This window comes from Macaca nemestrina, chromosome 1, assembly GCF_043159975.1.
Source record: "Macaca nemestrina isolate mMacNem1 chromosome 1, mMacNem.hap1, whole genome shotgun sequence".
NCBI lineage: Eukaryota > Metazoa > Chordata > Mammalia > Primates > Cercopithecidae > Macaca > Macaca nemestrina.
Genome location: NC_092125.1, coordinates 148,267,557 through 148,293,795, shown reverse-complemented (window position 1 = coordinate 148,293,795; position 26,239 = coordinate 148,267,557). Strand labels below are relative to the sequence as shown.

The following is a 26,239-nucleotide window of genomic DNA, read 5'->3' as shown; positions in this document are numbered from 1 at the left end:
ATTTTTTATAGAGATGGAGTTTCGCCATGTTGCCCAGGCTGGTCTCAAACTCCTGGGCTTAAGCCATCCACCCGCCTTGGCTTCCCAAAGTGCAGGGACTATAGGCATAAGCCACCCGGCTCATCCTACTCAAACATTTATTGAGTCCTCACTAATATGTTCTAGGCAACTTATACTATGAGTCCTCCATTTTATAGGGGGAGACTGATGAAGACACGACTATCCCCAGACCATATTCTAACTACTATGGTGCTGTGTAAAAAGCAACCTGAGAAGTGTGGATGACAAGCTACAGGTAGGGCCCTGGGCCCAAGATGGTCGCTTGGACAACATGCTAAATAAACTATAAATAAACTCGATGGTATTTGAAGCCACAAGAGTAGATAACAATGACAGGAGGACCAAGGACAAACTTGGGAAAGCCAATGTTTAAGGAAAGGGAAAGCAAAAACACACACACACACACACACACACACACACACACACACACACACACACAATGTAACCAGAGCCACAAAAACTGGAATCACAGCACAGGGATTCTGATGTTTACATTATGTCCTGTTTCCATGTTGACACATTATACAAGGACAGTATTTTTTCTGATTGCTTAATTGTTCATCATCTTCCATCTGATTTGCTTAACCATTCATCCTTTCATTTAACAAATGTTTTTTGAATGTCCACTATGTGCCAGACACTGTTCTAGGTGCTAGGAAAACAGCTGTGAACAAAACCAATAAAAATCCCTTTCCTCATGGAATTTATATTCTAGCGTATGTGTGTTTGGGGCAGAAGAGGTAGGCACTTGAAAAATTTTATCTAAGTTTATTTATTTATTTATTTGGAGACAGAATCTCACTCTGTCACACAGGCTGGAGTGCAGTGGCACGATCTCGGCTCACTGCAACCTCTGCCTCCCAGGTTCAAGTGATTCTCCTGCCTCAGCCTCCCGAGTAGCTGGGATTACAGGCATGTGCCACCACGCCCGGCTATATCTAAGTTATTTTAAAAAATTAATTAATTTATTGTTTTGAGACGGAGCCTCACTCTGTTGCCCAGGCTGGAGTGCAATGGCACCATCTCGGCTTACTGCAACCTCTGCCTCCCGGGTTCAAGCAATTCTCCTGCTTCAGCCTCTTGAGTAGCTGGGACTACAGGCGCATGCCACCACATCCGGCTAATTGTTGTACTTTTAGTAGAGATGAGGTTTCATCACGTTGGCCAAGTTTGTTTTAAACTCCTGACCTCAGGTGATCTGCCCACCTCAGCCTCCCAAAGTGCTGGGATTACAGGCGTGATCCCCCATGCTTGCCTATATGTAAGTTATTTAATTTATTAGAAGATGATAAATGCTAAGAGGAAAAAATAAAACAGGGAAGCAGGATGAGACTGTATGGATTGGTTAAAATTTAAACTAGAGTGGTCATGACCTCACTGCTCACTTTGGGAGAGTCTGCTCTCGGCTTGTCAATACCAAGATAAGGGATTTCATTTATGCTTAAAGGAAGTGAGGGAGTAAGCTGTGTGGATATAAGGAGAGAGCATTATGAGTACAGCCGGCAACCAACAAAAATGCTCAGTGTAACTGGAAGGAGATGAACTCCTTGTGTGCTGAGTCATGAGTGTGCTGAGTCAGACGGGAAGCCACTGGAAGGTTCTGAGCAGAGTGACATGATCTGATTTGTGATTTGAAAGGAAGCACTTTTACTTTTGTGCTAAGGGGAAAAAAGATGGAAGAGGGAAAACCATTTAGGGAGTTATTGCTTTATCCAGGCCCCAGAGGTTGTGGTTCAGACCAGGGTGGAGCAGTGAGGGTGGTGGGAGCATTTTGAAATGAAGCAAGGAAGCAGTTTGATTTCATTTTGAAAGGATCACCCTGGTTGCTAAGTGGAGAGTAGATGGCAGGGGCAAGGGCAGAACCAGAGACTGGGTGGAGGCTACCACAATGTCAGGTTCATGACTGCACCAAATGTCATGCTTGGGGTCAGGTTCCAGCCCATGCTGAGGTCTAAGGGGAGTGGGTGGATGAGCAGAAAGAACACTCAGGGGACTATAGGCAGGTGAAAGATGATTTTACTCAGCAGCAGCTCTCGTCAACAGCTTTCTTACACTAGCTCTCTACACTGTCCACCTTGTCTCAGCTGCTTAGTCTGGCGGCTCCCCTACACAGCTGCGTGGCTGACTCTCCCTTGCCTTCAGGGTCAGCAGCTTAACTCTTTCTCCCTCTGGGCACAAGCAAGCCGAGCTGTGTCCTGGCTCCCCACTGTCAGTCTCCAAGATGGACAGCTCTGGCTCTCTTTCTCTCTCTGGGTGCCAGCACGTCTGCACAGTGTCAATGGGCAATTATACCTTTTACAGACAATAGTGGCTTAGAGCCAAGGGATGGCCTTCCCATGTAATGACTGCATAGCTCTGATAACAAGTGGAGTTATACGCCTGCGCTGTAAACTCGCTGAGTCCCTGTGGATGTTTACCTTGGCCTGTCCTTGACCAAACCACAGCCATGTTCCTTACACACAGCCATCCAGGCACAGCTTAGGGTGGCGTGACCGGGGTTGGGGCAGTGGTGAGCACTCCCCACTGACACCTTAAATTGTTCCCAAGTGTTCATTGTTACTAAAAAATTGTCATAGAATTTACATATTTTCATCAGTTTTCCTTTCAAATTATCATTGCCTTTGCATAAGTTCCCAGAACCAGGAGTACAAAGCCCAAGGAAATGAATATTTTATGGCTTTTCGTATATATTTTTGCAGGTGCTCTCCAAAAGGGTTGTGTTGGTCTATCTGTGTGTGGGAATGAACTGTTTTTACCACAGTCAGATCAGTTCTGCTGATGAAGGAGAGGGTTCACTCATCAAAGCAAGTGAATTGAATGCTGCCAGTTTAATGCACTCATTTTGAGGTTGCTACTGCACTGTAGTTCTTTTTTAAAGGAAACATTTTAAGCCCACCAAACTATAAAGAATATTACAAACACCCTACGCTCACTGCCAAGATTGAACAGATATTGATATATTGCCACATTTGCTTGTTATGGCTTTTGATTATCAAATGTTAGTGGCAGACATCTTTGATTCATGAACATTCTTCCATGCCCTTACTATACATCTGAGTCTTTCTCTTTCCTTGACCATCATTTCATTTCTGACACCTCCAACCCTTTTCTATTCTCAGTATTCATTCCCTTATTTATTTAGTCAACTAAAAAGTTAAGTGTCTGCTCTGTGTAAGAATTGGGAGTTACAGAATGAGGATCAGGGATTGGGTGGGACTGAATGAGGATTACAGGAGTTTTTTTATAGCTGAAAGAGTAATATTTTGCTTTTCAGACTATGTGTCAATGTTCCCAAGATGGATTGCCTAGCTTAAAAAGCCACATCTGAATACCACGTGCTTAATCACAGAGCTCGTTTGTGGCAGGCTTTGCAACTCCCCATCCTTCTTGCTTTCTAATGCATCACAATTCTTTCATTAGTAAACTAATTTTCCTCTTTCTGCTAAATCACAGGGTCTGTCTAACAATGAAGTTTGGGCATAGTTTCAAGAAAACAGCCCTGCCCATCCACTACCTTGCAATAATCCTACTTCTTCCTCATCCCTTAACACAGCCTCCATACCACCTCAACTTCTAGGTACTCCATCTGCCTGCTACTGTGAAATAGAAGGCACCTGAGAAATGTGCTATGAGGGATACGGTTTAGGTGCTACAAGCATAAGGCTGCATAACATCGTGGTACAGATGAGATATCATTAAGAATGAGGATGTCTGATCCCTGACAGACAGTGTATTAGTTTCCTAGGGCCATCATACCAAATTACCAAAAACAAGGTGGCTTAACAGATATTTATTCCCTCACAGTTCTGGAGGCTGGAAGTCCAAAATTGGCAGTGCCATGCTCTCTCTGAAGCCACGAGGGAGGATTCTTTCCTTGCCTCTTCCTCACTTCTGGTGGCTTCTGGAAATCCTTGGCATTCCTCAGCTTGTGGTGGCATCACTCCCACCCCAGCCTCCATCTTCACATGACCTTCCTCTCTGTGTCTCCTCCTGTGTTTCTGTGTCCACGTTTCCTTCTTTTTAAAACGCCAGTCACTGGATTTAGGGCCCACCCTAATTCAGTATGACCTTACCTTAACTTGATTACATCTGTAAAGACACATTTTTTTATTCTTTTGAGACGGTCTTTCTCTGTCACCCAGACTGGAGTACAATGGCACAGTCATGGCTCATGGAAGCCTCAAATTTCTGGGCTCAAGCAGTCCTCCTCCTTAGCCTCCCAAGTAGCTGAGAATACAGACATGTGCCACCATGCTCAGCTATTTTTTTTTTTAATTTTTACTTTTGTAGAGACAGTGTCTTGTTATGTTGGCCAGGCTGGTTTCCAATTCCTGGGCTCAAATGATCCTCCTGCCTCAGCCTCCCAAATTGCTGGGATTATAGGCATAAGCCACCATGCCAGCCAAAGACTATTTTGAAATAAGTTCACATTCCAGGTTCCAGTAGATGTGAATTTTGGGGAGATGCTATTCAAGTCAGTACAGCTGAATTCTACATTTGCCGATTATTAGCTGTAGGATCTTGGATCAATTAGTAAGTATGCAATAAAGATAGTGATAATAAGAATTCAGAGGTAGGGAAGAGGAAACCATTCTGACTGATAAAACAACATGAAAGAGGAGTTCACCCAGTATTTAAGCTGGGTGGGAGGATTTTAACACGTGGAGCTTTAACTGCTTGTTGATTATTTATTCCATACTTCCTGTCAGATGTCAGATGCTGTATTGAGCAACAAATTCTATTCCAGGTGGTTGTGGAATTGTAAATTATGGATTATCCATTTTCTGTAAATGGTTGGAAGAAAAAAGTGGCCAATTCCGAGACAGACACTCTTAGGTTTTAATGGCAAGATACTATGTGGTGAAATTCAGATGTTCAGCACAGGGACTTTGTGAAGACTCCTGGGGGTCCTGTCTCTAGGAATGGCTCTCGGCTTAGGAAGGAAAGACCAGGAAAGTGTAGGGTGGTGGGCGTGGACCTGAGAAAATGCTCTGACAATATTTGCTAGTGCATCCCATCACTAGGACATTGCTGGGGCTGATGAGGGAACCAGAGATAAGTGATCATTCCCTTTGCCTTCCCCCTAGAAGACTAGTTTGAAGAGTGCAGGCAGGCACCTGCTATGAATCCTGAATGTTTGGAGGTTGTATACCAATATACCAGCAGGGGGATATTGGAGGAGGGGCTAGATCTCCCAGTCTTACAACTCCCTGGGAAGAAATAATCACTAGCAGTTTATTTCACATTCACTCTGAGCCAAGCGCTTTACATCTGTGGTGGGAATTTAATGCCTATAACAGTCCTTACAGGTAGGCTTTATTATCCTCACTTTAGAGATGAGAAATCTGAAGCTTAGAAACAAGATTTGCCCAAGTTCCTTCTCCCACCAAGTAGCAGAACTGGGATTCCAGTTCAGCCTTGATAATAAGGCCAGTGTTCTTAATTATTAGCTGTAGACTGAGCTAAGTGCTTCAGGACATAATGATTCAGAAGAAGCTAGGATGCTTGAGCATTCTCTGAATCATTATATCCTGAGCCTCACAAATGGGTGTATCTGCTCCAGCTTAGGATTCATGAAGGGCAATGTGCAACAATGAGAGTAGCTGAAGACCGGCAATGTTAACTAATGCAAGTCTCAGAAAGAGGAAGATGATATTTGCAAACTCCAGGTGGGGTTTGATGGCAAGCATAATTCCAGAAAATAACTTTTTTTTTTTTTTTTTTTGAGACAGGGTCTTGCTCTGTTGCCCAGGCTGGAGTGCAGTGTTGCAATCTTAGTGATGGCATGGGTGGCCCATCTGGAGTGACTGCTGTCATGACACTGGCTGCAGTGGCTGGGGTGGGGAGGGGCGTGGCCAGGGCTGCGAGCTCGACAGAGCTGGGAGGAGCCGGGAACTGTGGAAGCCCTGCCCACTTCTGAGCTGGCAGGGTGGGAGCCTTTTGCTCCCCCAGTGCAGCTTCAGCTGCCCAGGCACAGCTCCAAACCTGGACATCCCTGTGCTCTTGGGGGCCAGAATCAGGCAGGTCCCCTGCCCTCCCAGGCACAGCTGCAGCCATCCAGCCACGGCTGTGGACCCAGGCATCTCTTGGGGGATGACTTCTGACCCTGCCCCTGCAGGCTCAGAAGTGCCTGCTCCTGCTGCCTGGCTTCTCCCCAACTCCTGGTGCCCACTCTGATTTTAGAGCAAAGTTGAGGCCAAGCCCAGGCCCTGTTGCAACCCAGCTGGGTGTACGCATGCTCAGAGCAGCACTGAGATGCCAGCCCCCTGCCGCCTTGCCTCCCCTCCAGGCTTTGGGCACTGATGAGCATAGGAGGGAGACTGAGGGAGCACTGAGGGTGGCTCAGCGTGGGCCTGCAGGCACCCCTCAGCACAAATAGCTTGGGCAGTGGCAGGAGGCAAACAGGCTCCTGGGCAGAAAGGGGCAGGTCCCTGGTGAAGCCTCACCTTCAAGCCAGGGATGGCCTAAAGCCTGGTGGTGGGGCTGATGGGCCAGAATGGGAACTTAGGGTGCTGTTTTCAGGCCCGCCCATGGCCACCCATGAACCAATCAGCATGTACTTCCTCCCCTCTGAAGCCCATAAAAATCCCTAGATTCAGCCAGACTCCGATGACCAGATGACCTACCTTTGGAGAGGAGCTATGTGCTCCAGGATTTCCTCTCTGCTGAGAGCTGGGCATAAGTTGGGACTACCAGCTGCAGAGAGGAGCTGCCCACTCTAGGGTCTCCTCTGCTGAGAGCTGAACACTGTTGGGACAATCTGCCTGTGGAGAGGAGCTACCCACTGTGGTTTCCTCTAAGCTGTTCTGTCACTCAGTAAAGCTCCTCTTTGACTTGCTCACCCTCCACCTGTCTGTGTACCTCATTCTTCCTAGACACAGGACAAGAACTTGGGACATGCTGAATGCCTGGGCTAAAAAAGCTGTAACACAAATGGGTCTGAAATACGCCCCTTGCTCACCATGTTGTGGGCAACAAGAAGGAGAGAAGAGCTGCAGCCCTTCTGGGAGCCCAGACCTAGGAGCTCCCCAAGCCAGGGCTGTGACACCCTCTATGGGACTCTGTGGTTCCTGGCATCTCCAGGCTTCCGGGTGCCACTGCATTCCTCAGTGCCAGCCATGGAAAATGCCTGTAGTACACCTGGTCCCATCACAGCCTCACAGGGAGCTGGCACCTGTGCTGGTGCTTGGAGCTGCCTGCCCCACCGCAGCCAGTGTGCCTGGCTGTGCTCAGTGGCTGGGCCCCATACTTGCTCACTCACACACCCCTCGCTGCTCTGTGCCTGCCTGGCTGCCCCTTGGCAGGCATGAGATTCAGGCCAGTAGTGCAAGCTGTGCACAGCCTGCCAGGCTGATTGGGTGGGACAAGCCCAGCAGGCCCGAGTAAAAGCTCAGACAAAAGCCCCACTGGCCACACAGGTTTCTGGCTGGTGAAGTGACACCCACCCCATGACATCAGCTCACTGCAGCTTCAACCTCCTGGGCTCAAGTGATCCTCCTGCCTCAGCCTCCCAAGGTGCTGGGACTACAGGCATGCACCACCATGCCCAGCTAATTTTTGTATTTTTTGTAGAGATGGGGTTTCACCATATTGCCCAGGCTAGTCTTGAACTCTTGGGCTCAAGTGATCCATCTGCCTTGGTCCCTCAAAGTGCTGGGATTACAGGCATGAGCCACCGTGCCCAGCCTCAGAAAAGAATATTGAAGGAGCAGCTCTTGAAAGCCTAGAGTGGGAGCGTCTAGGCTTTCAGGAGCTACTTACTCCTTTAATATTCTTTGCGGGTGACATCCCTCAAAATCAGTCATTTCCCTTCCCATTCCCATGACTGGAGTCAGTGGTCCTCAGTCTAGGCTATTTAATAGAATCACTTGGGAATGGACATCCAAGTCCCACCTAGAGCAATTAAAACAATTCTTTGGAAAAATCCAAAGTGAATGGGAGGAGTACTGAGCTGTTATTTCCACCATCGTCTCTATTGCTTTCCAGAGTCCATCCCTCTCACTAGGGAGAAGCCATGATTTTAGTGTATGTGCTAGAGAATTTCCTCTATTTAAAGGAGGTATTTACTGCCAAGGGGACACTGTATATAGAGAGACCAAGAATGGAATATGAATATGAATAAGAAAAGGTGCCTCCACTCTCAAAGATCACAGAAGCAAACAGAGCTGTGTCTTGGAAATATGAAGGAAAGGCCTATATTCCAGACTAGCCCCAAGGGTGTGGGGTCAGAGAAAATTTCTTCAAGCAGTTCTGAAGGCTGGAAGTCCAAGATCAAAGCACCAGCATTTGGTGTCTGATGAGGGCTGCGCTCTGCTTCTAAGATGATGCCTTATTGCCAGCATTCTTCAGAGAGGAGAAATGCTAAGTTTTCATATGGTGGAAGGTAGAAGAGCAAGAGGAATGAATTCCTTACATGAAGCCATTCTATAAAAGCACCAGTTCTATTGCTAAGTGAGGAGCCCTCATGGCCTAATCACCTTTTAAAAGCCCCACCTCTTAATACTGTCATATTGGCAACACCTGAATTTTGAAGGCTACCTATTCAAACCATAACACTTGTTTTATATATATTTAAATTGTTCTTTAATAAAATACTTTACCTAACAAAAATTCTGTGGATGCCAAAGCAGTGGTAGTTACTATCTTTGTGGTAACAGTTTTATTGAGGTATAATATACATACCATACAATTTAAGTATATGTTTATACATATACAATTTAAAGTATACAATTCAGTGGTTTTAAGTATATTCACAGTTCTACAACCATCACCACAATCAATTTCAGAATATTTAATCACTCCAAAAGGATAGTTGTATCTGTAGCCACCCCTAATCCTCTCATCTTTCTTAGCCCTAGACAACCATTAGTCTACTTTTTATTGCTATAGATTTGCCATACTGAACATTTAATATAAATGGAATGATACAATATGTGGCCTTTTGTGTCTGGCTTCTTTCACTTAACAATGTTTTCAAGGTTCATCCATGCTATAGCACAAATCAGTACTTCATTTCTTTTTATGACTGAATAATATTCCATTGTATAAATATGTCACATTTTATTTATGCAATCATCATTTGAGAGACATTTGGATTATTTCCACATATTTTGGCCATTATGAATAATGCTATTCGTATGGCTATATGGCTGTTATGAATAATATTATAAAAATTCATTTGCAAATTGGGACATCTAATCCCTCCCCCAGTATTCACCAGCTGGTATATAGGGATGTGGCCTTCAGACATTTGAACTTGGGTTTTCATTTTTCTTGGGTATATATCTAGGAGTGAAATGGCTGGGTTGCGTGGTAACGATATTTAATTTCTTGAGGAGCAGTGGTAGTTTTAAAACTTCCCAGTTGATTCTAATGCAGAGCCAGGGCTGAAAAGCAATGATCCCGATGAATGATGAAACTTAAAAGGGCACACTCTGACAGCTTCAGGGAGACATTTACAGGGTCTTTCATAAGCCTTGGGGGTCCATGTGGAACAATGAGATTGATTGGCACCTGGCTTTCCTGCCATACCCAAGACACAGTGATTGCCATCCGCATGCAGGGAAATGTATCTTAATGCTCTGCTCTCAACTCTATTCGATTCAACATTTATAATAGTGACTTGTGGGATGAATATCTGGAACAGGGGTTTTCAAATGTTTTTCTAACTATGCAACCCTTTCTTCCAATAAAATTCTCTGTGGAAACTAAACTCAAGGCCCTGTCTACTGGGTCGGTAGAAGTTTTCTCTCTTGCCCACCCACCTTGCCCCAGTACTTCTGAGCAACTTCCTCAAAGCACCAAGGGCTTTACAGAGCATTGTTTGAAAGCCACTTATCCAGAAAGCATTTTTATTAATTTGTGGATAACCCCAAACTGAAAATATAAAATGATTTTTTAAAAATTAATTTTATTTTAAGTTCCAGGATACATGTGCCAAATGTGTAGGTTTGTTACATAGGTAAACATGTGCCATGGTGGTTTGCTGCACCTGTTGACCTATCACCTAAGTTATAAAAAAATTTAATGTCAGAGTCAGTATAAGGTTAACAAAACCAAACCAAACCTAAACTTCTCTAGAGTGAGCTGCATTGGGAAGTAATGTTTCTTTCCTGCAAGGTATTCAAGCAAGCATAACCCAAACTCTATATATATGTGTGTGGGTATGTGTGTGTGTATGTATATATATGTGTGTGTGTGTGTGTATTTTTTTTTTTTTTTTTTTGGTGAGGGAGTCATAGAAGGTAATTAAAAAATGAGAAGTTGGCTGGGCATAGTGGCTCATGCCTGTAATCCCAGTGCTTTGGGAGGCCAAGGCAGGAGAATCACTTGAGGCCAGGAGTTTGAGACCAGCCTTGGCAACATAATGAGACCCTATCTGCACCTGTAGTCCTAGCTACTTGGTAGGCTGAAGCGGGAAGGTTCCTTGAGCCTAGGAGTTAAAGGCTACCGTGATTATGATTGTGCCACTGCACTCCCACCTGGGCTACAGGGCAAGACTCTGTCTCTTAAAAAACCCCCCCAAAACCAGAAGGTGATGTGATTGGCCTAGTGATTTTTATTTTTCTTTGAGACAAGGTCTCACTCTGTCACCCAGGCTGGAGTGCAGTGGTGTGAATAAGGCTCACTGCAGCCTCGACCTCCTGGCTCCAGCGATTCTCCTGCCTCAACCTCCCATGTAGCTGGGACCACAGGTGCACACCACCATGCCCAGGTAATTTTTTAATTTTTTTAGAGATGGGGGTCTCACTTTGTTGCCTTGGCTGGTCTTGAACTCCTGGGCTCAAGCAATCCTTCTGCCTTGGCCTTCCAAAGTGCTGGGATTATAAGCATGAGCCATGGTGCTTGGCTTGGCCTAGTGATTTTGAGTGTGCCCAACTCTAAGCCACTATTCACACTGCCAGAGCCACTTGTATCTTGGGCATCTCTGCTAGATGAGGAAGAGCTTGGCCTGAAGGGTCAGAAGTTGTTATTTTTCTCCTTTATTCTTCCTCTAATTTGTTAATCTGGTTTTACTGGGGTTTTGACTTGGAAAGGGCTGGCTATGACAACAGGGCATATGCAATCTATTATTTTTAGTGTTTCATATTTAATCTATTATTATTCAACTAGGGTGTAACTCCAGTGAGGCCAGTATTTTATTTACTTTTTCAATGCTGCTCCTAGAACAGAGCCTGACATATGCTAGGTGTTCTGTAAACACATGTTGAATGAGTGACTGAGAGGTCATTCTTTTTTTTTTTTTTTGAGCTGGAGTTTTGCTCTTTTCACCCAGGCTGGAGTGCAATGGTGTGATCTTGGCTCACTGCAACATCTGTCTCATGGGTTCAAGCGATCCTCCTGCTTCAGCCTCCGAAATAGCTGGGATTACAGGCACCCATCATCATGCCCAGCTAATTTTTTTGTATTTTTGGTAGAGACGGGGTTTTGCCACGTCAGCCAGACTGGTCTCGAACTCCTGACTTCAGGTGATCCGCCCCTCTTGGCCTCCCAAAGTCCCAGGATTATAGGCGTGAGCCACCGCACCTGGCCTCAATTGGAGGTCATTCTTAACCCCTTTTATGTCAGCATACTTTTTTCATTACTTTCGTGGTTCCTCTCAACAGCCATTCTTACTTCTGGGATACACCAGGAAACAGCCAAAGGAAAATTCAGTGTTCTGTAGTTCCTCCTGGCCTTGGTTCTAACCTGCTTGCACCAACCCATTCCTTGCCCCATTCTCCATCCTGACCTCTGTCTTTATCATTTCTGACTCACGCCTCATTCACTGGTTTTCAGACTTACTTTACTTGGGGTTGAGTCACTCCTTGTAGTCCTGTTACTCACTGTTCGGGTTCAGGCAAGTTACCTGAATGCTCCATGCCCCAGGTTCCTCATCCACCTAGGAAAAAGCTTAAATAGGAGAAGAGGGGTAAAGGTGGAGTATTGGGAAACACTGACATTTAAAGAAAAAGAAATAGCAACATCTTATCTCGTTGATTCATGTAAAGGTTAGAGAGTGCTTAGTTTCTGCATATACCATGCAGGCAGGAGATGGGAGTAATGATCAGGATTTCACTATTCTTGAGACTTAGTATCATTATTAATTCATCCTTTAGATCTGAAACTTGTCAGCACCATCTTCTTGATGATAACCTTGATTTATTTCAGCTACACTGCAGTTTCTTCCTTCAACCATGCTTCCTTGAGGAAACTCAGCCCCAGACTGCCTCCCTGGGTGAGTTTCCTCTGGGCAATGCCTGTACACTGCTGACCTACCTTCAGAGCAGAAACATAACTCGCTATTGCTAAGTGAGTTGATTCTGTGTTTCTGATTGGGCAATCGTGTACCTAGTTTGCTTTCACCCATATCAAGATGCTAAATTTAGGGATTAGTCTGCAGCTCCTCACCTTCCAGGCAGTGAGCTTGCTTCCTGTGCTTTAAACTGCTTGGTGACACCTCTAAAGCCCCCAAACCAACCACTCGTGATTATCTGGATTGCTGTTGAAATTAGTTTACCTCTGTCAATGACCTGCAGTTCCTTAGAATCTTTGCTGTTGATTTCAACTACGGGTAGTTCCTAAAGCAATGAAAAGCATGTCAACCCTCTTTAATAGGAGTAGCATTTTGTTCTAGTTTCATGAGAAAAATGGATTCCATTGTGCTTTTTCTAGGTATGCTTCTTCCAGCAGATGAGCATGTGTCTCTCAGTGTCTATATTATCAGGGGCTCTTTGGAAAGCATATTGCCAATTTAGGATGTCCACTTCTGGAAAAAGCTAGTGCCAGGATTTGATTTGTATTTTAGGGGACAATCAGTCCACCAGGCAGCACTATGGGGAGTGAAGTGGATGATAGTAAGACTGGGGCTCCAGAAAGGACTGCAACTTGAAGGCTAAGGCGGTCATCCAGGCAGAACTCAGGACCCGAACTCAATGCAGTGGCAGGAGTGAGAGAGCCCGGAGAGGTGGCTTTGAGGGAATCCATAGAACTTGCCAGAGCCAGCTGGGAAGCAACACCCCAACTCTGTTTTCTATAAGAGATCTAGTCACATTGGCATTTTGTGATGCTTAGGAAGTCACAGACTGTTTGGGAATATTTTTGCAGAAAATCTCATGTCACCCCACAGCTTTCTGTTATCTCCAGTCTCTGAATCATGCTTTCCTGCCTTCAAAGCTCAAGACCTTCCTTGCTACACCACAGGGCAGTTTGGTCTCCACCTTCTAACATTATCGTTTCCTTAGGGTTATGGTTTATGATGTCTTCTTATGCCACAATGTAAGCTCCAGAAGGGAAGAGGTCTTTGTTTTATTTTCTAATATACTGAAGATGTTTACAACAGTGCTTGGCTTATAGTAGGTACTAATAAATATTTATTGCAATGGAGTGAACAAAGAAAAGATTGTTCAATATGTTGCATGCTGCAGAAAATTCAAGTAGGAAGATAACTGAGAGCAGACCCCTGGTATTAGGATAGGGAATTGCTGGTGACTTTAGAGAGAGTAATTTCAGTAGAGTGTGTTGTGGAAGCCAAAATGAAATGTTAGTATTGTTATTTTAAATTCACTTTTTGGAAAAGATGATGAGGCATATGGTTTTGGAAGGTAAGGAAATAAGGCCACAAGGTTAGACTCATCTTCTGAATAATGTTTTGTCCATTTATTATGTTGGCTGATGGAGGTTGAAATATACCGGCCTTTATTTGGTGAGATGATGGCTCCAGTGAAAATGTGCCTGGTAGGCCGGGCGCGGTGGCTCAAGCCTGTAATCCCAGCACTTTGGGAGGCCGAGATGGGCGGATCACAAGGTCAGGAGATCGAGACCATCCTGGCTAACACGGCGAAACCCCGTCTCTACTAAAAACACAAAAAAAAATTAGCCGGGCGAGGTGGCGGCGCCTGTGGTCCCAGCTACTCGGGAGGCTGAGGCAGGAGAATGGCGGGAACCCGGGAGGCGGAGCTTGCAGTGAGCTGAGATCTGGCCACTGCACTCCAGCCTGGGCGACAGAGCGAGACTCCGTCTCAAAAAAAAAAAAAAAAAAAAAAAAAAAAAAGAAAATGTGCCTGGCAATAATCATCTAGATTCTCAAAAGGTATTCCATTTTGCATAAGAGAAATGGAGACAAAGTGCAAATGAGCAGGAAGGAAATTTCCAGTTTCATTGGATAAATAAATCACAGAATATTTTGTTAATATATGTAGATGTAGCATTTTGGGGTCAGGTTTCTTCTAGAAATATTTTAGTGCTTGCTGACGTGAAACTGCTCTTTCATCTTTGCTCCACACCCCCTCAGGGCTGTGTTATTTGTCAGGTGTTGTTTGGCATCATTATAAGTCAGGTTCCCACTCCTTGGAAAGCACTTCTTCTAGGAGAATTTATGAACAGTGCCAGAGCTGATCTGCATCTCAACTGGTTATTGTTTTTCTTTGTTGTTCTCAGAGGCATGGACAGAGGATTCTTTGAAGTCATCCTGACTGAAACAGCAGATTGAGAATTAATTCACTTGTGGCTGGGCGGGGCGGCTCACGCCTGTAATCCCAACACTTTGGGAGGTCGAGGCGGGTGGATGGATCGCTTGAGGCCAGGAGTTCGAGACCAACCTGGCCAACATGGTGAAACTCTGTCTCAACAAAAAAATACAAAAAAATTAGCCAGGTGTGGTGGTGTGCACCTGTAGTCCCAGCTACTCAGGAGGCTGAGGCACGAGATTCTCTTGAACCTAGGATGCAAAGATTGCAGAGTGGAGAGTGCACCACTGCATTCCAGCCTGGGCAACAGAGCGAGACTCCGTCTCAAAAAACAAAACAAAACAAAACAAAACAAAAAAGAGAATTAATTCACTTGTGACTGGGTGTCCTGACCTTACCATCTATACCTACAAAATTTTAAATTTCCTTTTAAATATAAAATTGTGGTAGCCAGTACTTCCTTCCCTTGGTCTGGTGATTGGAAACTGTCCTCTGGCCTATCTGAGGGTCCCCAGGGCCATCTTATGTGAAAGCAAGATGAGTCCTTTGTGTTCTGCTGCCCCAGTCTCCTTGTTGCCCAGGCACATTGCTGTTGGTGACACTCGAGAGGTCACCCCCCTGCTAAGCACAGCTGTCTCCTTGGGCACTGCTACTGCTCCCACCACTTTGGCCTGAGGGAAGGGGACATTGTTCTCTTCTTTGCTATTCAGGCTCCAGAATGGGCAGACCTTTCCGCTAGGTTGTCATAACACAGAATACACCCTGCTGTAACCTTTAGCAAGTATTTACTCCATGTAAAAGTAATAGAAAGTTCAACAATGAGAAGAAGTTAATTAACAGAAGATGTGGCTATCCTTAGTGCTTATGGGCTTAGAACAATCATATCTTAGGTTGGATTTCCCAGAAGCTGACTTTGAGGGAAGGAGTTGACAGCAAGTAGTTCATTTGATGGATGGATGAGCCCAGGAAGCATTGGCAGGGGAATGGAGGCCTTCGGGGAAGGAAAGGAAATCTAGAAAGGGGACATCAATCAGAAGATTACCACTGTGGGCAACTGGGGCTCAATCCCACTGGGAACCTGTGAGAAAGAGTATAGAGCTTCCCTGACCTATAATATGGTAGCCACTAGCCACTTGTGACTCCTGAGCATTTGAAATGTAGCTAGTAAGAATTGAGTTGCGCTCCAAATGTAAAATACACATTGGATTTATAACAGTATATATATATATATATATAATGTAAAACGTATTATTTTTTATATTGATTACCACATTGATATAGTATTTTAGGTAGACAAGGTTCAATAAATATATTAATATTAAAATTAATTTCATCTGTTTCATTTTGCTTTTTCAAACTGTGGCTACTAGAAAATGTGAAATTACATATGTGACTCTCAGTATATTCCTATCAGACAGAGCTGGTATAGAACATGCCTCAGAATTGTCTCACCCTGGTACATGTCCCAAGATCCAGGTTCCCCACTCAACTCTACAGGAGGACATCCACAGTTCAGCCCAGACTCTGCTGAACTAAGCCAGTCCAGCTACTTTTTCTGCTTTCTCCTCCATGTGAGGTCCACATGTCTGTCCTGTAGCCCTGCTAGAAACCGTGTGAACGAGAACACACAACTCCACAATAACAAGGCTTATATACAGGCGCAATGCCTGATCCTATGTATGAAGTGGGTTAATGTTTTAAATAATTCACTCTGTGTTCTTACCCACCCTCCCCCCCGCACACCTCTTCCAGCTTTGTGTTCTCTGATTTTCTTCACTTGCACTCTGATGATCTTCCTCCCAGGCCAGACGAGATATGAGTTATCATTGCTTTAGGGGAAGGATGTTGCTTTTGAAGCAGAGAATTAGCCAAATTTGTAGCGTTTCAGTTCAAAAGTCACCAGTGCAGGTAGAAGACAGAAACAGCATGCTGCGTAACTGCAAAACTGCAAAGAGAGCTTTGCTCTCCAGACTGAGGATTCCACAGGCTGGGGATAGGGAGATGGTAAGGACCCCAAGGGCAGAAGGAGAGATAGTTGTCCTCTACTGAAACATGGACTGTGGCCCATCAGCTCCCCACTCCTGGAGACCCCCACTGGTCCTCAGGACCTAGATTAGATGTCCATGTGCTTGTGGTGAACGTTGCTCATGGCCTGCAGTCACAGTGATTACTAGCAAGGCCCAGAGACAACCCTGTGCCCTAGGGCTTTGTCCAGCCCTCTGCCCCTCGCACACCATGTGAAAAGTCCCTGCTCCCAGCGGTCCAGGGCACTTAGAAGCCCCAGGATTGAAGACTTGGTCTCCTGGAGGGTCTTCATGGAATAGTACCCGGGCAAGAAGGGACCAGACAGAACTGGCCCCAGACCTCTCAATAAATCAAGGCAGTGGTGGACACACTGGGTTACATATTCTTATATTCTTCGGGTAGGAATATGCCTCCAAAGGAGACATCATCTTTGGAAATGTGTCTCTGTCCATAGTTAAACCAATTTCTTACTTTACTGTGCAGAGCTGCATCTGTCTTTGAAGCCACATTATTTTATGCCCCTCTTCCTCCCGTCTCTCTTCCAGTCTATCAACAGGATTCCCTCAACAGAGGAACAGTTTTTTTTTTTTTTTTTGTTTTTTTTTTTTGAGACGGAGTCTTGCTCTGTTGCCCAGGCTGGAGTGCAGTGGCTCAATCTCGGCTCACAGCAAGCTCTGCCTCCCAGGTTCACGCCATTCTCCTGCCTCAGCCTCCGGAGTAGCTGGGACTACAGGCGGCCTCCATCACGCCCAGCTAGTTTTTTGTATTTTTAGTAGAGATGGGGTTTCACCGTGTTAGCCGGGATGGTCTCGATCTCCTGACCTCATGATCTGCCTGCCTCGGCCTTCCAAGGGAACGGTTTCTTAAACATAAATTCGGTTGAAAATTACCAAGTATTAAAAACAAACAAACAAAAAAAGGGTATGATCTCACCTAGTGTCATCTTATAACACATGCAACTGGGCTGTAAAGCCAGAAAAACCAATGGAATGAGTCAGAAATAGTCATCGCAGGAGGCATAAGGCTGCGTGAGCTGGTTTCATAATTACCCACAGAGAGGTGTGTTTGCGTTGCATTCAGAATATACTCTATCTTGTTTTGTTGAAATGGTTGGACTCAAGTGGATACATTCCAAGAGTTGTTTTCTCAGGCCCTGACATTGATGAAAGAGGAAGATGGAAAGCTGCCCACAGGATTTCTGCAGCATTTGGCTTCCTCAGGCCAATGTAGACATTAAAACATTTCTCTGTCATTGACCCACGACCTCTGTTTTAGCTTCCCTAACACTGGAAACAAGTGTTTAATGCCCTTAGTGACCCAGAAAATATTTCAGAGGGCAGCCTCTTATATTTTATGCTTCCACTGCCAGGTGATTGTTGGCTAATGACAGGAAAGACAAATGGAAAACATCTGGACATTTAAAGGGCAATGACCATAAACTGCTTCTCAGATATTGGAGACTGTGCACACCATCTGTTGACTAAGGTAAAGATGTTTTTGGGGTGATCCCCAACTACATACCCCTTTTTGTGAACCCTGTACCAGCTGCCACACCCATACAGTGTGACCCTCTTCCCTTCATAGTTGAGTGGACAAGATGTAAACACTGGACCCAAGCTGGACTCACCAGATTTTCCCCTGTGGAATTGCGAAATGGGCCTCCGAGGTTCTTGAGCAGCGTGTTTGGCTCCTGTGCACAGGTCTGCAGTGAGAGAGCAGGAAATGGATGCACAGAGGAGAGATGAGGACAGTGCAGCTGGCAGAGCAGCAGCGCGGCAGCCCCTGGCCCCTGGCTGGCCAAGTCTGGCTCTCCCCTGAGGTCTTGTAGTGCCACATGTTCCCACGTGCCATGACATATCAACAGTAGCCCTCACCTCTGCTTAAATACCTGTGGGTGTCTGTGAAACCTGTGTTCCCTCCCAAGGGAACAGTTTCAGACGCTCAGTCTGTATGGTGAACACAGGTGGTGTGGCTGGAACCATTTCCAGAAGGGCTCTGCACCCGAGCACCACCACATTCCTGACGGTGTTCTTTTGCATCTTGAACTGTTCTCCCAATAAAGATGCCTTCTGGGCCCTGCAGTCCATGTTAAAGAGCCGGGTGGACATGTCAGCAAAGGACAGAAGAACAGCTTCTTTTTGTCTGTGGTGGTCTATATTTTAAGGTGTCAATTCAAGTGGGCAAAAGGAGAGGAGAGCCTGCCTGCCTTTCTCTCTTTCTCTGTTTATTCATTCAAGTGACTTTTTTTTTTTTTTGAGATGGAGTTTCGCTCTTGTTGCCCAAGCTGGAGGGCAATGGTATGATCTCAGCTCATTGCAAACTCCACCTCCTGGGTTCAAGCTATTCTCTGGCCTCAGCCTCCCGAGTAGCTGGGATTACAGGCATGCACCACCATGCCCAGCTAATTTTGTATTTTTAGTAGAGACAGGGTTTCTCCATGTTGGTGAGGCTGGAGAACTCCCGACCTCAGGTGATCCACCTGCCTCGGCCTCCCAAAGTGCTGGGATTACAGGCGTAAGCCACTGTGCCTGGTCTTTTTTTTTTTTTTTTTTTTTGAGACTGAGTTTCACTCTTGTTGCCCCGGCTGCAGTGCAATGGCATGACCTTGGCTCACTGCAACCTCCGCCTCCTGGATTCAAGCGATTCTCCTGCCTCAGCCTCCCAAGTAGCTGGGATTACAGGCACCTGACACCACACTTGGCTAATTTTGCATTTTTAGTAGAGATGGGGTTTCACCATGTTGGTTAGGCTCGTCTCGAACTCCTGTCCTCAGGTGATCCACTGGCCTCGGTCTCCCAAATTGCTGGGATTACAGAAGTAAGCCACTGTGCCCAGCCTTAATTGACTCTTGTTAGGCACTTATGTGCTAGGCACTGTTTAAGATCCTAAAGTTATTGTACCTCATGGAGCTTACATCAGAGTGGAGCGAGTCAGGTAATAAATAAACATACAGTTAAATAATTTCAGATCACAAACAGCTGTGAAGTAGATATAACAGGAAAGTAACATAGAGAGTGACTGTGTGGTGGCTCCTTTAAGAAGGATGTCAGGAAAGGACATTCTGAGGGGGTGATGCTGAATGGACATAGGAATGACAGAGAGAGAAGGAGCCGGCCACAGGGAAACATGTAGAAGCAGCTTTCTAGAGGGAGTGCCAGCATATTCAAGGGCGCTGGGACCTCTTTCCCTTCTGGCCTCCCTTGCTTCTTTCTTTTCCTTTACCTTTTCTCAAATATTAACTGAGCTGGCACTAAGAGTCAGGAGCTAACTGAAATGGATCAAAAGAAGAATAGAACACAGGACTTTTTTTCTCTTCTTTTTTTGAGATGAAGGCCCCACTATGTTGCCGAGGCTGGTTTTGAATTCTTGGCCTCAAGTGATTGGCCTCTTGAGTAGCTCAGATCATAGGCGCGAGCCATCATAACTGGCTAGGACAGAGTTTTTGCCTTGGAGAAATTCACAGAGCAGGGAAGGAGAAAGAGAAGTCATTAAAATATAGTGGTTGTACTTAGTAGAAGGAAGCATAAAGTGTTATTAGGAAGACCATGAAGCATAGACTGCCTGCCGGGTTCTCCTAAACATCTGACCAGCAACTGGGTCCTCACAGGAGAAGGCTGAGTCTCTGAAGAATCAGAAAGTTCCATTTCTTTCCAATATAATGCTCTCTACCTTAGGAGCCTTCGAAAATTCTGCAGAGTGGGGAGCTTCTTTGACCAATCCAGCAAAGCACACACACCAAACACTAATGGGAAAATGGGAAAGTGGAATTGATTCAAGTTGCTGAGAAAATAGGAAAGGTGACTTTTATTTGCAGGACCAGGATGCGGACATAAAATACACATGCGCTTGTGCACACGCGCACACACACACACACACACACGCACACACACTCAGAGGACAGAAGGCAAAAGGAGGAGTTGGCAGTCATCCCTGGAAATGTGTAATCCAAGAACGAAAGTTTACAGAAAAGGAAGAAGCCTTACACAGGGTCACAGTGAACCCCTGGGGATTTATGTAAGTGCCTTAGGGTTTAAAGCGAAACTGTGTGTTGACTTAATGGTATGACTCATTTAAATGGAACGGACTTTTAAAAACACACACACGAGGATTAGGTTTTCCATTTATTGTTGTTGTGGGGCCATGTGATGCTTAATAACACTGAGGTCCAAAGATGTGGAAGCTGCCAACAGAATGTGTCTGTGTAAGAACAAAAGAGAAGCAGGTTGCATCCCTTAAACAGTTGGAAATGCTAGGCTCAAGCCACGATACCCTGTGGGGCCTCAGACTAGAGCGGGTGGTGAGTGGGTACTGGATGCTAGGTAAATGGAAGAAGAGACTGCGGTGGTGGGAGGTGTGAATGCCAGCACATAGCTTTGGTTTGTGGTAAACACCAGACAGGGCATGGAAGAGCATGTTTTAGTTATTCTGTCAGAATAGCATAGATTCAAGGGTGACCAGATGTTCCTCTTGAGGGAACTTGTCACTCTATAAACATTTTGCCCTGAGAAGACTTTGTGGGAGAGAAACGGTTCTTGGCTAGCACTGGTCCCAGTCAGAGTTCCTTCTGTAACTGGTGAATTTGGGAGGGAAAAACTGGGAATGTGGCTCGAAACCTTATGTCCTCTTCCTGGGAGCACTCGTCTGCTGTGAGCATAGGCTCTGCTCAGCTCCTCCAGGCAGGCTCTGGCCAGGGTGGAAGCTTTACCTGGCCCAGCACTCCCATGAAAGGGTCACACCTAAAACTGAGGTTCCATTTGCCAAGAGATACGAGCTAGGCCTTCCAACCTAAACTTTATCAATGGTGAATGTGATATTTTGGCCTCTAACCACTTGGTCTTTTATCTTACTTCTCAATAGGTTCAGAAATCAGGGTGGGAAGTGAAACCCTATTACTAAGACTCCAACAGGGTCCTGGGGAGCACCTTAAAGGGCCTTCCAGAGTTGTTGAAATTGAGGTTCAGCCAGAGGCCTGTGTACCTGCCAATCTGGAGAGACAAGTCTTGTATGTCAGGACAAAGGAAACACATATGGTTTCTGATACAATCCCCACGCCAGAAATTACAAGGGCAGACACACTGAGTGCCAGGTGTTAATTTGTAGTTGAGCCACTTCTCACCTGTGTGGATCTAGGTAGCATGCTCCAGGAGGAGGGTCACCGCTCGGGAGAGTCATGTCTCTATCCCAGTCATGTAGGGATGCCAGCTAGGTTCTCAAAATACCACCGATTGCCTTAGGGACTGGAATGCGCACAGCAACCAGAACCAAAACCCCCCAAATAAACCAACCCAGCGCTTTAACTGATGGTATCTAACACATATATAATAGTTCTTGTCCTGAAAAATAAAACAATAAAGCATAACTTTCTATATAGCATTTTAGAGTTAAAGCACTTTTAGACACATCTACTTTGACTTACGTCACAACCTCAGAGTGTTACTATGATTTCCATTTACATGAAAGAATGAAAAGAGGAAGAAGGATGGGAAGGAATAGAAGGGGATAGAGAGAGGAAGGCAGGAAGCGAGTTACATCTGTTGGGGCAGATGTCTGGGATGACTATGTGTAACTGTGTATCACAAGTATATGTACTGCACAATCATCTACGGTGGTCTCAGAGATATCTGCCAGGTCAGAAAGAGCATAGAATTGTCAGATTATTGTGTTTTATATCTCTAACTACATCAAATTCCAAAACAACTTAGGCTACCGAGTAAGGCAACAATTCTGCCACTCAGCAAAGTCACATTATTCAGGTTTCATGCCCAGGTTTTGGGTTCTAAGTGTCTTGCTGTGCCAGGACTGGGTCTCTCCTAGGGTTTTCTGGGGCAGGCATAACCGCAGTGGAAGGAAAGTTCCATTTCTTGAGCACCCGCAATGTACCACACCTGCACAGAATAGGAGCACATGTGTTATCCTCTCAGTTCTCTTCATGACCCGTGTGGTAGGTCTATGCTAGCTTCATTTTATAAATAAAGAAGTTGAGCCTCAAAGAGGCTAACAATCCAACTCTGGGGTTAAATGGGCTCTAAAATCTCTAGAAGGAACAGGACAAGCATTAAGATGAATTAAAGGAGTTGGTGGATGGTCGCAGTGGCTCACGCCTGCAATCCCAGCAATTTGGGAGACTGAGGTGAGAGGATTCCTTGAGGCCAGGAGTTCGAGACCACCCTGGGCAATGTAGGAGGATACTGTCTATACAGAAAAAAAAGTCACTGGGTGTGGTGGCACGTGCCTCTAGTCTCAGCTACACAGAAGGCTGAGGTGGGAAGATCACTTGAGCCCAGGAGATTGAGACTGCAGGGAGCTGTAATCGCGCCACTGTACTCCAGCCTGGGTGACAGAGCAAGACCTTACTTCTCTATAAAAATAGAAAAAAGTAAAAAAGAAAGGAGTTAGCAGCAAGAAAGATGAATACTTACTGAAGACAAGGATGAAAGAGTGCCCCTGAGAAAAAGCCACCAAGAGGGCAGTGTCATCTGGGCTGGGAACCCAAAGCAAGCAACCACCCAGATCCTGAGAATAGGATCATTTTTTGCTTTTGTTGTAGTATGGGAAGTGTCCAGTTTTCACAGAATGCAGAATAAAATTACACTAATATATGAGTGTGGTATTTTCTGAGGCAGATTAACTGAGACAAATCACTTTTTAATGTATCTAAACCTTTAATTTTTACTTTGGGAATTAAAACAATATATAAAACTAGAAAAATATAATGGAATTCCATGTGCCAAATATTTTTTATTTTTATTTTTTTGAGGTGGAGTCTCGCTCTGTCACCCAGGCCGCAGTGCAGTGGTGCGATCTCAGCTCACTGCAAGCTCTGCCTCCTGGTTCACGCCATTCTCCTGCCTCAGCCTCCCGAGTAGCTGGGACTACAGGCGCCCGGTACTACGCCCGGCTAATTTTTTTGTATTTTTAGTAGAGACGGGGTTTCACTGTGTTAGCCAGGATGGTCTTGATCTCCTGACCTCGTGATCTGCCCATCTCGGCCTCCCAAAGTGCTGGGATTACAGGCTTGAGCCACCGCGCCCAGCCCCATGTGCCAATTATTTGCCTCAATAACGATCGGCATTTGCCACTCTCACGTCACGTGTCTCTCCACATGTTTTTTTCCTGGATTATTTTAAACCCCTGTTATCACATCACTTTTACTATCAATACTTCACTATATATTTCTATGAGAAAAAGATGTTTTTAATATAATCATAATGCCATGATCACACTATCGCAAATAACAATAATTTCTTAGTATCATTCAATATCCTATCTATATTAAAATTTGCTATAAATGTCTTTTTATAATTGGTTTGTTTGAATCAAGATCCAGACAAGGCTTGCACATTGCATTTGATGGTTATGTCTCATGTGGAACTTTCCACCTATACCCATTGAATATTTATTGGGCATTGATAAAACCATTGACCTCGAGACAATCTGGGGTCAAGGGGCTGTGACCTACTCAAGCTAACCAGACTACTACCCTGGAGAATCAGACACCTGCAGAGGTTAAAAGGGATGATCAATAGAAAATGATGGATTTTTAAAAATCTAAATATTGCACCCAAACTACTTACCAACTACAGATGGAAAGATAGTTAGGTTTACAGTGGAGAACTCAGCAGACACCAGCTTAACCAAGTGATGAATGTAAACATTTCCAGTAATGACACATCAACATTATGAACACTTTGATGTGATGAGAGGAACACAATATCAATTTTGTGGTATTCTTGCCAAAAATGCATAACATGATTCCAATCATAAGAAAACATTCTACAAAATGAAGAGACATTCTACAAAAGAATTGACCAGTACTCTTTGAGAGTGTCAAGTTCATGAAAGACTGAGGAACTGTTCCAGACTGGAGTGGATGAGAAGACATGACAACTAAATGTAATGTGGGGTCCTGGTTAGGATTCTGGAACAAAATAAGGACATTAGCAGAAAAAGTGGTGGAATTCAAATAAGGCCTGTGGTGTAGTCAATAATACCATATCAATGTTAGCTTCTCGTTCTTAATCATTATCCTATGGTCATGTAAGATGTTATCATTAGTGGAACATGATGAGGGATATAGAGAACTCTTTGTACTATTTTTGAAACTCTTCTGCAAGTCTCAGACAAGTTCAAAATAATTTTTTTTTTTTTTTTTACAAAAGCCTGACGTGTTCTTTTAATATGTGTCCTGGTTTTTGCAAATATAAAGTCAACCACAAATAAGCAGCTCCTCCAGCAAGAACTAAATCCATATTTTTTTAAACAACCAGTGAGGGTTTTAGTTCATCTTTCCTAATTGCTGGCTCTCCTGAGGGATGGATCATGATCATTTTCTCCTGATACCACACATGGCCCCACATCCTGCTCGTGGTCACCATCATCATCGTCATATACACTGGTTTTCTGATAAAAAGTTTTCAGACCCAATTCCCTAATAGGCGGGGTTTCCTAGGTATTCTACTTCCCATTCCTACCCCTTCTGTCACTCCTGTCCCAACTCCCAGGCACAGGGCTAGTTCCCCCTGCCCTCCAGTCTTTCCCCTTCCTGGGTCCCCAGATCACTCACTGCCCAGTTCCAATCTGCCCAAGATCAAGAAGGGTTTGAGAGACAACCACTACACTCCAAATGGCAGTGGGTAGTATGAGCACCTGTGTCCAGGCTCCTACCAGGAAAGCCTTCTGATCTGATCTCTGTATCCACTTTCCAGCCAGCAGCATGTGCAGGGGTTTGCAGCAGCCTGGACTCTGAATTGTGCCACCTCAGATTAAGGGCAGCCCCACTCATCCTTCAGCAGATGGGAAGGAGGGGAGTGGAGGCCTAAGGGGCAAGGTTGGTTTGTAGCTGAGGACAATTCTGGCAGGGGGAAATCCATTTTCATTCTATCCCTGGATGGTGGTATTACTGTGTCTCTGCTTCCATCTTCAAGTAGCTCCTAGCTGTTGCATCCTGGCTGTGCTCCCCATGGCCCACCCACTCTTTGAAGTGGAGGCTAGGAGGTAGGCAGAGGCTGTGATTGTGAGAAAAGCCTGGGACAGTACATAAGCTCGTTCAGGATGGGGAGAGAGTTGTAAACTATAATCCTTTCTTTAACACCAGAGCTTGGTTGGGTGCTGGCATATAGTACATCCTCAATAAAGTTTTGTTGAGTGAATGAATGAGTGGTGAAAGAAGGCAGTTCCATTTAGTCAGTCTTTCTAAATCAGTTTTTCCAAAGCCACAGACTTTTTGAAGTACTCAAACTCCCTGTTTGCTACAGTTTGGGAAGTGGCCCAGGGATTCCCAGAGAGAGAGAGAGAGAGGTCTGTTTTTTAAAGAGCCTTTGTGGTCCCTTGGTTTTTAGAGGGATGTTCCATGAAGAAAGTGGCCAAGCAGAGCCAACCCTTGTCTTTCCTTTAGAGTGTCTAACTCTTGGTGTTTTCTGCCAGAACTGTTCTTGTTTTGAAGAGCTCAAAATGTACAATTCTTATTATTCATTCAGTCAATATTCAAATCAATATTTATTGAGCTCCTTCTGTGTGCCAGGCCACATGATGGTGAGCAAGCCAGGATACAATGGTGAGAAAGCTGGGTCTTGCTTTTTCCAGGAATGAGCTGTCCCATGGTTGCCACACTGGATCTTCGGCCAGATCACGTACAGGCCAATCCTCTGCATTGGCCTGAACTTGATCCCAGCAATCTGGGGAGGGATGAGGGAGGGTCTCTCTGCCCT

The 26,239-nt window shown here is 45.0% G+C and overlaps 1 protein-coding gene across 8 annotated transcripts in view; it reads left to right on the top strand.

Moving 5' to 3' along the window:
* Positions 1–26,239, top strand: part of LOC105482767 (uncharacterized) — a 158,058-nt gene that overhangs the window by 1,086 nt on the left and 130,733 nt on the right. The window contains exons 3-4 of one of the 8 annotated variants that reach the window (XR_011617964.1): positions 198–12,277; positions 17,902–25,823. The exons of 5 other annotated variants lie outside the window; for them this stretch is intronic. The gene's annotated coding sequence lies outside the window, so the exon portion shown is untranslated. Of the gene's footprint in view, positions 1–197; positions 13,771–17,901; positions 25,824–26,239 lie in introns of those variants that run through there. 2 more of the 8 variants (XM_071088132.1, XM_071088074.1) reach the window with 2 other exon arrangements.